Source organism: Berghia stephanieae, chromosome 9, assembly GCF_034508935.2.
Source record: "Berghia stephanieae isolate SIO BIC M18660-M18661 chromosome 9, UCSD_Bste_1.3, whole genome shotgun sequence".
Lineage (NCBI taxonomy): Eukaryota > Metazoa > Mollusca > Gastropoda > Nudibranchia > Aeolidiidae > Berghia > Berghia stephanieae.
In genome coordinates, this window is record NC_088368.1 from 29,385,295 (window position 1) to 29,397,856 (window position 12,562).

Sequence of the window (12,562 nt, forward strand, 5' to 3'; positions counted from 1 at the left end):
ATGTTTTAAAATAAATTAATCATACGGAAATCTGAGAACTTCATTTCGTCAGATATTATCTATAATTGCTTCAAAGAACCTGCATTTATTGGTGTTAAAGCAGAGATTATCCTATGTTTTACTTTGGGAATAATAAATGAGTTCTTTCTTAATTATGTCGAAAATCTTTGAAAATAAATAGACGTCTATATCATATATTTGTCGCTTCTGGCATCTGTATTTTTGAAAATGTAAACATTATGTTGTGAATTATCTTCTAGAACGGTAATAAATCTCCTCTGCTTTTATTTAATTACACGAACTATAATGCACTAAATTACACTGACTTGATAACATATAATGAAATGCTATTATTTTTTTTTACTTTATTACACGGACTTGATAACATATAATGCTATTATTTTTTACTTGATTACACGGACTTGATAAAATATAATTCCAAGATTATTTTTTTTTTGTTTGTTGATTACACGGTCGTGATATAATACAATGATTATTTTAAAATAACTTCTAACTACATTCGCAACTAGAGATGGCTTGAAGATATTAATTTCTAGATTCTCTGCTTCGTTTAAGAAGGAAACATTTAAACTAAAAATGACAAATATATTAATGAATTCAAGAATGCCCTTGTCAGAGAACTTGTCATTTTAAATTATGTATACAATTGAACAGGTATGAAAATTACACGAATGGATGTTTTTAGTCCTTTTTATTGTTATTTTGTTTTTGTTATTAATTTATTTTTTTTTGGGGGGGGGGGCTTCGTTTATTTATTTTGTTTGTTTGTTTTTTTTTTTGTTTTTTTTGTTTTGTTTTTTTTTTTGTTTTTGTTTTTTTAAATCTATTTTCGTTTTTTTTTTCAAATATATTATAAGAAAACAATATTTTAATACAAAAAGGTAAGTTACGAAGTTATTGTTACTTACAGTTTGAGCTAACAAAAATATGAAAATCGGTAATGTCTATCTTTTTCCAAAACCTATTTTGTTTTTGATGTGATAATGTACTAGAATCTCATGATAGCGCCGTTTCCATAGAGATAGCTTGCAATGCCTTCGTCCGTAAAGTGTTGACAAAAATGGTCTTCAATTCATAACTTGAGGTGTCTTAGAAAATCGTCATTTATTAACTAAAATAACTTCATTTTTGTTTAATCATTCGTTACCTATTCTTTTTTTAATACTCTTGGGGATAAACATTGTTCCGCTCTACCAATGTTCAATTTGTATTATCGATCACAGAATTACTGGCAAATGTAAAGATCATAAAACTGTTTTTGCAGACTGATATACGAGTAACTTGCAAGCCTTATTATTTTATTATTTTTGTTGTCATTCCATGCCTTCCTTGAACAATTTTTACTTCAAACACGGTTTCTTCGAACTGATTTCACCCTGCCAACGTATCCCCTCCCCCAATAATTAAAAGGTTACAAAATTGCGACCGGTGATTTCGACTACTGTTTACTCACTCTCTGCTTATTCTTGTCACTTTGCCATTAGTGCTTATGGTTGGCTACGGCGGTAAATGAATGTTGTAATACACTCTGACACACACACACACACACACACACACACACTAACACACGTATACACGCACACAAAAACTCTTGTAACATTCCAATAAAGTAAATGATAATAAAGTTTACTTTATTCATCTTCATGCGAAAATAATAATAATTCAAGCGTAATTCTTCTACAAGATTCTAGCACATCCGCAACAAGAATGGACAACGTAATTTTAAATCTCTCTTGAGACTGTAAAGTTATAATAATCTCATCCGCAACCAAACAGGATAACGTAATTTTAAATCTCTCTTGAGACTGTAAAGTTATAATAATCTCATCCGCAACCAAACAGGATAACGTAATTTTAAATCTCTCTTGAGACTGAGACTATAAAGTTATAATAATCTCATCCGCAACCAAACAGGATGACGTAATTTTAAATATCTGTTGATAATATCAATTAATCATAATAATCTATTCTTTTTTAATATAATACGGTTTGGGGTCAACATTGTTCCGAAAACCAATGTTAATTATTTTATCTTCGAGAGCAGAACTACCAGCAAATCAAAAAAAAAAATTTAAACTATTTTTTACAGATTGATATACCAGTAACTTGACAACTTTTCTTAAATTAGGGGTAATTCAATTACACATTGACTCAAAATAGATTCCCCTCGATCTATGTTAATTCCCGCAATGCAGTAGTATAAGGATTTAAACAGCCTATTCGTAATAGTATTTAATCTCCGCAAACATTGCGGATTTCACACGAGTTGGGTTTTTTAAAAAACATTTAGAATGTGTACGAATCATTATGTTGGCCTATTATTTATTATTGTCACCTGTGATTTGATCCCATTTCATACGAGAATTGGGATAATATGCTTCTGACGCTCGCAAAGCGGACCTTGTAGTGATTTTGATTCATACAAAAGTACCAATGTATGAAAATAGGGCAACATTGAGATCGCGTCTGTAGAACTCACATTGCTAAACCGGGAGTTTTGGTCGTCGAAAAACCACTTAACGCGCTTTTTTATGTCCGCAGACAGAAAGTATGGATGTTTCGGGTTCCCCCTTTATCAACAAATCAAACTACACCATTCTCACATGTCTCATTCTTCCTTTGTTTTTCATTCATCTTGTTATGTTGATAAAAGGGAAACCCGAAATGTCCACATTATCTGCCTTCGGTCAATAAATTAAAGCTTCCATTACATTACGACTTATTGTTATTTATTCCTTCGAGCTTCAAGCAGCAATATTTTCATTATCATTTTTTTTATGCCCCATAATCCACTCATGTTCAGGAACTTCCCTTCAATTATCCTCCGTATAACATAAACACAAATATAAAGTCTGTTAAGTTTAATTATTTAGGGAGGTACTTGTTCTGTCATCTATTCCTTTGTATCTGTTTTTCAATAGCTTTCTGTCTTTGTCTTGGAATGAGATTACTTAGTTTGCCCTGACCCTGGCCGGAGTCTTTGACTGGGAGGGAAACAGTCGAATGTATAGTTGTAGTTTTGGTAGATTATATTTTTTTTTCATTGTAAAACATCTCTCTGTTATGTACTGTTATGTTGGGTTTTTTTTTAATTTATATATAATTTGGAAACATTTGAGTGTATTCCTCTTAGTGAGATCTTGTGCTGGTGTTTGGGAGAGGTGATCTCAAACTAAGTCCACTGATAGTGTGCTCTTGGGGGGTTTTTCCTGAAATGTCATACCTACTAAAAATCTTTTTTTATAGAGCAATATCCACTAAACGTGCTCAAAACGCTTTACAAAGGGTCCATGATCGACAGCAACACGTAACATATAGAACAAGACATGACGCCTGTTGGGCGATATTACGTACAATTCTTACGACATAGACAACACTGCTAACCGCCAGGTACTCATTTTACACCTGGTACGCTAAGAGAATGTGAGTAAAGGGTCTTTTCCAAGGACTCGACTATGCGAGTGTCATACCACAAGACCACATAGCCGCACAAACTAAACACTACAAAACACAAACACTGATTTGTTTAAATTCATACTAAAAAGCAATTAATCATACATTTGTACACATAACAGTTTTCAGCAAAACAAGCTTTACAATAGAATATTAGGTCCTTACAAAATCTTTCAAATGTTTTTCTTCAAAAATCTCTTTCTGTCTATGAAAAAGGTTTACTGTATCGGTACAAAATGTGATTATTTTCTTATTGTTTGGTAAGGATCTGAATCTGAATGTTAATCGAAGTCGACTCAATTCTGAGTATTTGTATTCGAGGGCTGAGAGAGTTGTTGAATGTGACAGCAATTATTGGTGTTGAGACTGAAGAATTTTGATAATCTTCGTTTGAATGTTTCTAAATCTGTTGCGTTCACTCATGATTCCGTAAGAGCGTTCCAAATGAATATTTGAAGATGTTTGAGTTTCTAGATATGTGTTTTAGTGTTTTTAAGTGGGTTTTTCTTGAATGCGTGAATTTTGTTGGATGTCTAGTTCTTCGGTGAGATGGCCGACATTTTGTTTGAGATGTTAAAGTGAAAAAAAACAAACAATTATATATTTTGATCATCTTAACTTAAAATATCTAGTTTAAAAACATAAACATTCATATAGCGCAATATCCACTAAACCTGCTCAAATAGCTTTACAAGGGGTACAAGGAGCCAACAGCAACACTAAACATGTAAGATGAGACATGATGCCTGTTAGGCGATGTTGCAATTTTTTCCCCATAGAGAAAATGTTTTGAACGGCCAGATACTCATTTTACACATTCGTACGGTAATAGAATGTGAGTAAAGAGCCTTTTTTAAGGACTCAGCAACGCATCTCTCAGAGCGGGACGCGAATCCCGGACTTTCCAGTCTAAAGGCGAGTGTCATACCACTAGACCAAATAACCGTTGTTCACCACGTCACAATACTGGATCTAGACTTTGGTCTAATCGACGTGTACATATATGCAGGTCTGACATTGTTGCAATGGACAGGAGTTTGCGTCCTTTTTTTTTAGATTTCCATTACGAATATGAGCCCATAATGAATTGGTTTATCAGACCTGCAAATAAGTACACGTCAGGTCACATAATATATGTCGTATCAAAGAATAACACAAAACTTGTCCATGTAGATTTGTCAGATTTTAAAAATTTCATTTCTTTAGATCTCCAGTCACAATAAAATGTATGGTAAAAAAGAGTTCAACAATTATTGTGTTTCGCAATTCATTAAAAACCAAATATTAGTCTGGATACACCCCCCCCCCTTTCCCTAAATAGTAACGCAAAATGAAAATATTATGTTTACAATAATAATTTGTGGCGCCATATTATAAATCGTTAAATTTCACTAAAAAATATATTCTTAATAAATAAGTATCAATTAAGTATCTTTGAACATGTCTTTTATTCAAAGACGGCGAAATCAAAATTCATTGAAGGGCAGAATAAAATATTTCTTACACTCTTGCTTTTTGGAATTCGCAAGCTCGTGCGTCAATTAACCAGTAGATTTTTAACCAATCAAAACACGAGATTCGTGACACATCCTCAGAGCCCTGACCCGGATATGGCATTCGGACATGGCTAGGTGGTTGTTTATAAACAATAGTAATGGCTGTGTAGTCTTAGACTAAGCCTGATGCAGAATTCTTTAAATTAAAGAAAATATGGGGAAAAATTGTCAATGGGGCCTTTGTGACAGCGACAGTTGATATCCGGAGAGATCGGGAGGCGTACGATTTTTTCCTTTTATCAAGCCGTGGATCGACAAACCTCGATGCAAGCGATGGATCAGGGCTTGCGCTCGCCCTCACAATCAGCTGAATTTAGCGAAGATCAACAAGAACCGTTACATTTGTTCTAAGGTAAGTTGATATTCAACACAGTTTATATCAATCATTATCATATTAAAATTGATTTTTTAATTTTTTTTTGCCAGAGTTTGTTTTATGATTCTTTCGGTAAACATCATTTCTCTCTTTCACTTTTCACGTTGACTTTTTAGAGTTAGAGTCTTGACTCCCGGCCAGTTGGTCTAAGTCTTAATCAAAATCAACATTGTAGAAGTAAGTAGAACGATCTTAGAGACTTATATAGAATACTTTATTTGAGCCGTTCATTTATTAGTACAGTTTAAGACAAGTAGATAAGATGTTTATCTCTTATTTACCGTACGGTGATAATAGCCTGACGGTGTGTGGGAGACTATTTTCACCGTGCGGTAATATCTTGGTGGACGATTTTCACCGTACGGTGAGAATAGTGTGGAAGGTTATATTCACTGTACGGTGATAAAAGTGTGGGAGACTATATTCAATATAATGGTTAGAAGGCTATATTCACCGTACGGTAATAATAGTGTTGGAGACTATATTCACTATAATGGTGTGGAAGGCTATATTCACTGTACGGTGATAATAGTGTGGGAGACATTGACAGTAGATGTTACTGTTGTTATTCTTCTAATAATAACAAGAAAACAAGAGAAGATACATGTTTTTCTGATGCTGTCAAATCAAATAATTTCATTTTATCTTTCCAACTTAAATTGCAGCATTTCAAAGATGGTGAGCCGACTAAAAGATTCCCCGATTCTGAACTTGCTCAGTCAAGTTATCGATTGGAACTCAATATCCAAAGTCAAGAACAAAATTAACACCAAGCAAACGTCGGCTTTAACCTCTGAGGGTGAGGGATTCTGATCAGGGAATGGTATCAGGGTGAGTTTTTGACCGTTATCTCATGTGGCTATGGGTTTTTAAATTCTCAGTGTGTTTTCTTATTAATAATGACATTTGTTTCCTGAATTCAACAAATCAGATAGCAGTAGCAGGTTTAGGTAAATGAGTTGAACCCTGCTTTACTGTTTGAAATTATCAAGGGTGATAGTGAGTGTTGATCAATGTGTCTGATTTTGATGATCAGGTTGAAAAATAAAATTTCCACGACCCCCAAAATTGAGAAAAGGAAAAGTAGTCTTTTTTTTCAGAGCCATAGGACCAATGTAGCCAGATTTTATTACTCCAGTTTTTACAGTGCATGTCATCCTTCTGGTGGGATGCTGCTAGTTTATCACAAAGTACTTTCCTCAAGACTCAAGACCTAACAGACCAGCCACCACTGTGTGAACAAGAGACATGGGTCCAGAATCGAACCAGTTCCCTTTGCATGTAAAGCGAGTGCTTTACCAACTGAGCTATCGGAACCACATAATTATATGTAAAAAAAAAAAAAAAGAAGCACAGAACAGATTATTTTAACAGAGAGAAGATTTACAAGGAAAAAAATATCATCTCCCAAAACAATAAATATGCATTTGACTGTTTCCCTCCCAGCCAGGATAAAACCAAGTATGTATGTAATCTCATTCCAAGACAAAGACAGAATGCAAGTTGGAAAACAGATATACGGGGATAGAAGTAGAAGACACAGTATGTACCTGCCCACTATGGAAGGCCAGGAACCCCACCCAAGGAGTAAATTTAGCATTTATTTGCTTATTGTCTTATGTTTAGCTTTGAGATCTCGGGGTATGACATTCTGACTTGTTTGAGTCCCTCTGTGACTGTCTGTGCAATAAGTTGGGTCCTTGGAAAAAAGCTCTTTACTTACTTTTTCTTATCATAAATAAAAACCTGGATCTTTTATAAACAGCAATCTCCACTAAACATGCCAAAAACGCTTTACAAGGGGTCGACAGCAACACTCAACATGTAGGATGAGACACGACATTTTGGCGATATTGCACTTTTTTTTTTGGACAGTGACAACGCTGTTGACCAGTTACTCATTTTACACCCACATAAGGTGAGAAAATGTGAGTAAAGAGCCTTTCCAAGGGCTCAACTTTACACCACTCGGGATGCGAACCCAGACCTTTTGGTCCAAAGGTGTATGACCTACTCCAGACCACATAACCGCACTTATAAAATAAAACTACCTGGATGGTAATCTTACAAGATAGTCATAGCGCCTTATTGTCGTCATGTCTGGTCTACATACTCAATGTACCCCCACCTGGTGGATAAAGTCTTACCACAAGACCATAAAGTGCATAAACACATCAATGTCAGAAACGTTTACATTTTGCTCTTTTTCAGAGACGGTCATGAAAGAACACTAATTTTGAAGCAACCAATCCCGAAAATGGATCCGCACCAGAACCTATGGATACTGAAGTGGTCAACAGGGAGACTGAAAACAAAGAAAATGAACTAAGGGATAACAAGGAAAATGAACAAAGGGTTATTCCAAATTTAGGTATGACTTTAATAACACATAAAAGAAATGACAAATTGTATAATTTTTACTATGTGGAAAGAGCACAGTGAGCCTGTTGAACAGTTGAATGTTCAAGATTTTGGGCATCCGAAGTGCTGATTAGATACATCCTGCCACTCATGACTATATTTCACCACGCTCTCTGGAGGATCAAAATTTATCAGACATGGAAGTGCCAAATCCCAACAACTGATAGAAGTTTCAGATGACACAGTCTTCTCACCAATGAGAGGAGCCTAGGAAATAAAAAAAAGAAAGCATGAAAAGAATAAGAATATTTTTAAAAAATCAATGATTTTATGAACATGTGATGAATTTATTTTAACCGCCTGAAAAAAAACATAGATTGTCTGGAATCAAACAACTTGCTGCCTTGAGCAATTTCTATTTAAAATACTTTTCTCGGGCCATTAGAATAGAAAATAAATGTTTTCTTCAATTCCCTTCCTCTTGACTTGCAACTACCTTTTTAAAAAAGGCATAGATGTACAGGTGTCAGAGTCTTAATCTGCATATCCAAAATGTTGGGTATTAGATATGCAGGCTACCAGTCTCTATGTAGCTGGACATAAATAAAACACTGTTCATACATAGAATACCTATGACAGAGAAAAAACAAACTTCTAACTGGATAGTACTGTTAATGCAATTCCAGACATTGTAAGTGGGTAAAAGTAAAAGTGGGTGGTCTCAATAGATTCAATATTCTTACCCAGATTAATTACAGTTTGTTGATTTAGTCTCTGCTGGACAACTAATTGCAAAAATAATTTCATTTTATTTCAGATTCTAACATGACACTGTTAGCAGTGGTTGCAGAGAACTTATCACTGAAAGAAGAAGTCTTTTTGCTTAAGCAACAACTGAAGGAGTCTAAGAGACTTCACGCCCAAGAATTATTAAAAGGAGAGGAACTTAAGAGGCTGCTGTTGTCAAAAAAAACCCAAAACGGACGCAGATAAATGCAGTCACTCACTGACCATTGAACACCTGCACCATCACGGACCGAAAGAAGCTGTAAAGAGTTACACTGGTTTCGTGTATGAAGATTTTGTAAAAATATTCATCTTTGTAATTTACCATATCAACACAAATGAAAGCAACATGTTGCTTGCCCATTATAGATCAATTTTTACTTGTTATGATGAAATTGCGTCAAAATTACACTTTCTTGCATCTTGCCAATTTATTTAAAATATCAAGAAATGGTGCAGGATGTCTATTTAGGGCATGGATCAATTACTTGTATTTCAGGCTTGACAGTTTGCCAGTATGGCCCGATCGGGACACCATTAAGAATAACATGCTACAACAATTTTTAAAAGATTTTCCGGACACACTAGTTTTTCTTGATGGTATAGAGATAAAGACAAACAGGCCCAAGGCCTTAAAAAATCAAAGTCTATTGAATCCAGACTATAAGCCTTTTAACAATGCCAAAGTAGGCACATCAGTATATTGTTCATGGGATCTTCTGTTCCCCCTTCGAACCATATCCCTTTGTCTTGCTTTTCCTTTGATACTTTCAACTTCAGATCCACAACTTCTCCCCGTATCATCTGGCACTCAAATGATTTAATTGTGTCGCAAGTGCTGTAAATCCCCTAAAATCAAACAATCTACCCTTGTAACAATGCAGATTGTTTTGTCCCAATGATTTGAATGCATTATATTACCTGCTGTTCTCAATAGCTGCCATGACTGGTCGCAGCTTTACATTCCTACATGGTTTGGGAATAACCATGGAGGTAATGGGCTCGGGATCAGTTCTTGGGCCACAAGGTTTACTCCATTGTTGTGGAAGGCTTGTGTGCAGCTTGGATCTGTAGGTATATCTTGTAATCCAGCTTGCAGCCAATTCTTCAGTGTAAGGATTACTGCAACAACATGGGAACATTCACCAGATATGCTGCAAGTAAAATTTAAAAACAAATGAAAACAACACTTGTTTGTAAAACCTGCTCGGAATGAAAATTATATCACATATTTAGATGATGAGTCATATTATTTTTAAAATGGTGTATAGGATGGCTAACCCCCTTTTTAAGTTGAATTCAAAAATATTATGCCAAATCGAGCTAATGGATCACACTTGACAAAGGGTATTCGAGGTAAAATGATGCTAGAAAGTAAATTTAAAGTTAAAATAATCAAAAATATTTAAAATTTAGACAATCACTCTACAATAAATCAATAAACTACATTCACTCTCCGCAATTAAAAATTAATCTAATCCAAGTCTCATATTTTTTCGTGCGGCTATGTGGTATGACACTCGCTTTTGGATTGGAAGGTCCTGGGTTCAAGCCTCACTCAGCGCATAGTTGAGTCCTTGGAAAAGGCTTGTTACTCACATTCTCTCACCGTAGTCAGGTGTAAAATGAGTACCTGGCCGTTAACAGGGTGTCTCTGTCCGAAACAAAAAATGTAATATTGTCTAACAGGCGTCATGACCTGTCCTAAATGTTAATTGTTGCTGTTGGCCCAGAACCCATTGTAAAGCGCTTTGAGCACGTTTAGTGGATGCTGCGCCAATAATTTTTAACAAAATTTTTGTAAATAAATTCAATTCTTTGCATCTACAAACGCACTCCCAACATATTTTCTCAGGCGGTGAGTCACAAATGTTACTATTTTAATTTCCCGCATAGCTCAACTGACTTAGTAATTGATTCCCTTGAAATGGCACAAATAATAATTGGTCTCTAACTCTAAAGCATCATATTTTACCTGATGGCCCAGTCCACAAATTTTATGTTTGCGTTTTATAAATATAAATATAATAAAAAGCATGTTTCCTTTTTTTTTCTTTCATTTCTTAATCTAATTAAAGTTCTCTGTACCAAATACCTGAAATGATTAACTCAGAAAGACTGAAATGATATTTATTTAGGGCCAACTGCCTAGAGAAGCAGTTGAAAAATTATAGTGGAAAGAACTTTAGAGAAAACTAAAATTCCTTAACTGGGCATCAAATCATAGTCATTGATACACTAAAGATGCTAAAAAAAAAAAATAATAAATGATAATGATATGATCATAATAAGAATGATAACAATAGTAATAGATATTTGGAGACTAAATAATGCAAGAAATTATGGAATCGATGTAAAAATGAAATACTTTCCCATCATTTTGGCACTCATAAACTGAGAGAGGCAACTTAATGTGATGCAAATTAAAATTACTTTAAATTTGTAAAAATAGACTTTAGTGATCATTGTCATCATGAACTTAGTACTAGTAATTCTGATAATCGTATACCGGTGATTTAAAAAAATTAATAAGGGCACTTAAGTTTGTTTATTTCTATCAATAAAACAAGATATATAGATATTTTTTAAATAATCGGATTGAGCCGATGCTCTACTGAGCCAATGCAAACAACAGGGGGCACACATAAAACACAACTCTAACTCGCCTACACATGACAGTACAACTCTTTTGTTCTCCCTTTACTTACGTTCGCTTAACTCCCATCCCCACCACTTTTTTATGTAGTAACGCTTTCTACAAAACTGAATTCATGAAGACCAAGATGAAAAAGATATACGTCACCTAACATTTAACATTTCATTGAAATTAATCTTGTTTCACAACCCACATGACTGACTGACCGATGTCTAGCGTCGTGATAATTTACACAGTGCAGAAGAGGACGATGCATAGAAAAATAGAAATCGATTGTAACAGTAGTTTTAAAAATGAAACTCAGCTAAAATTGAACACTTACCCTGCTTTGTATGAGCAGTAGGCATCCACTGCCTTCTTTTCCCTCAAAACTCACGTCGTGGGGCTTCTCGCTCTTCGGTTGGCTTCGATAAACAGAAGCAAAAACATCAAAAATTTCGTCCTCCTTTTTAAATATGTTAACATACTTTTATAGGCAAAAAGCTTCCTCTTGTGTTTTTTTTTGCCAGGATGTCAAATATAGTAAATAATTTTGAGAAATATCCTCAGGGAGCTCGCTAACTGCCATCGTGATAGTGTAAAGGCCCAAACAGAGTGGACGCGGACGCGTCGCCGACGCGTTGCGCTTTCGGCGCGTGGGTTTTGACGCTTTGATTCCGCGGCGCTTCCAAGACGCCTTTGCGAACAGAGTGGAAGCGTTGCATTTTCTGTGCATCTTTTGTCACTTTGACTTTTGGTTGACCGATGACAATGGAGGAAGAACGTGTTCTTCAGTGTTTGATGCTACGATGGTTAAGTAAACGGCGAAGATATAGGCGTAGATATTGGGTCCATAAAATAAATCAAAGGCGAAGCGTATATGGTGAGTACCACCATCTTATAGACGAAATACTGTCGGACGAGGAAAAATGTATTCGATACATTAGGATGAAACCCTCAACTTTTCAGCTGTTGTTAGACAAGATTGGGCCTTTCATCACAAAAAGAACGACCAATTTCCGAAAGCCTTTGCCGCCAAAAGAACGTCTGGTCATCACTTTAAGGTAGGTTTAATTATGCATTAATATGTGTGTGGTTCTATTGTGTAGTGGTTAACTTCAGATGCTTGGACAGGTTCGATTCCCTGCTTCGTTGACCAGATGTTTTCACCCCACTCAAATGCAAAATTAGTACCAGGTCATTGTGTTTGTCCGCACAAAAATTTGTCTCAGGTCTGACAAGCTGCTCATATTGTCCATAATGTTGAGGGTTGCTGTTGGCTCGAAAACCCATGTAAAGTGTCTTGAGCATGTACAGTGCTAATACGCTATAAACACTCGCATTCAGGAGAAATAGGGACTGTTTGTTTGCTTC

General features: G+C 35.3%; 2 long non-coding RNA genes across 2 annotated transcripts; one reads left to right on the forward strand and one right to left on the reverse strand.

Annotated features, from left to right (window-relative positions):
• Positions 1–7,643: 7,643 nt before the first annotated feature.
• LOC144980009 (uncharacterized) lies at positions 7,644–10,821 on the forward strand. The gene is made up of 2 exons (XR_013646809.1): positions 7,644–7,777; positions 8,585–10,821. It is a non-coding gene; the product is annotated as an uncharacterized LOC144980009 (long non-coding RNA).
• Positions 7,763–9,695, reverse strand: LOC144980008 (uncharacterized). The gene is made up of 2 exons (XR_013646808.1): positions 9,475–9,695; positions 7,763–8,034 (listed from the first exon to the last, which is right to left on the reverse strand). It is a non-coding gene; the product is annotated as an uncharacterized LOC144980008 (long non-coding RNA).
• Positions 10,822–12,562: the final 1,741 nt, after the last annotated feature.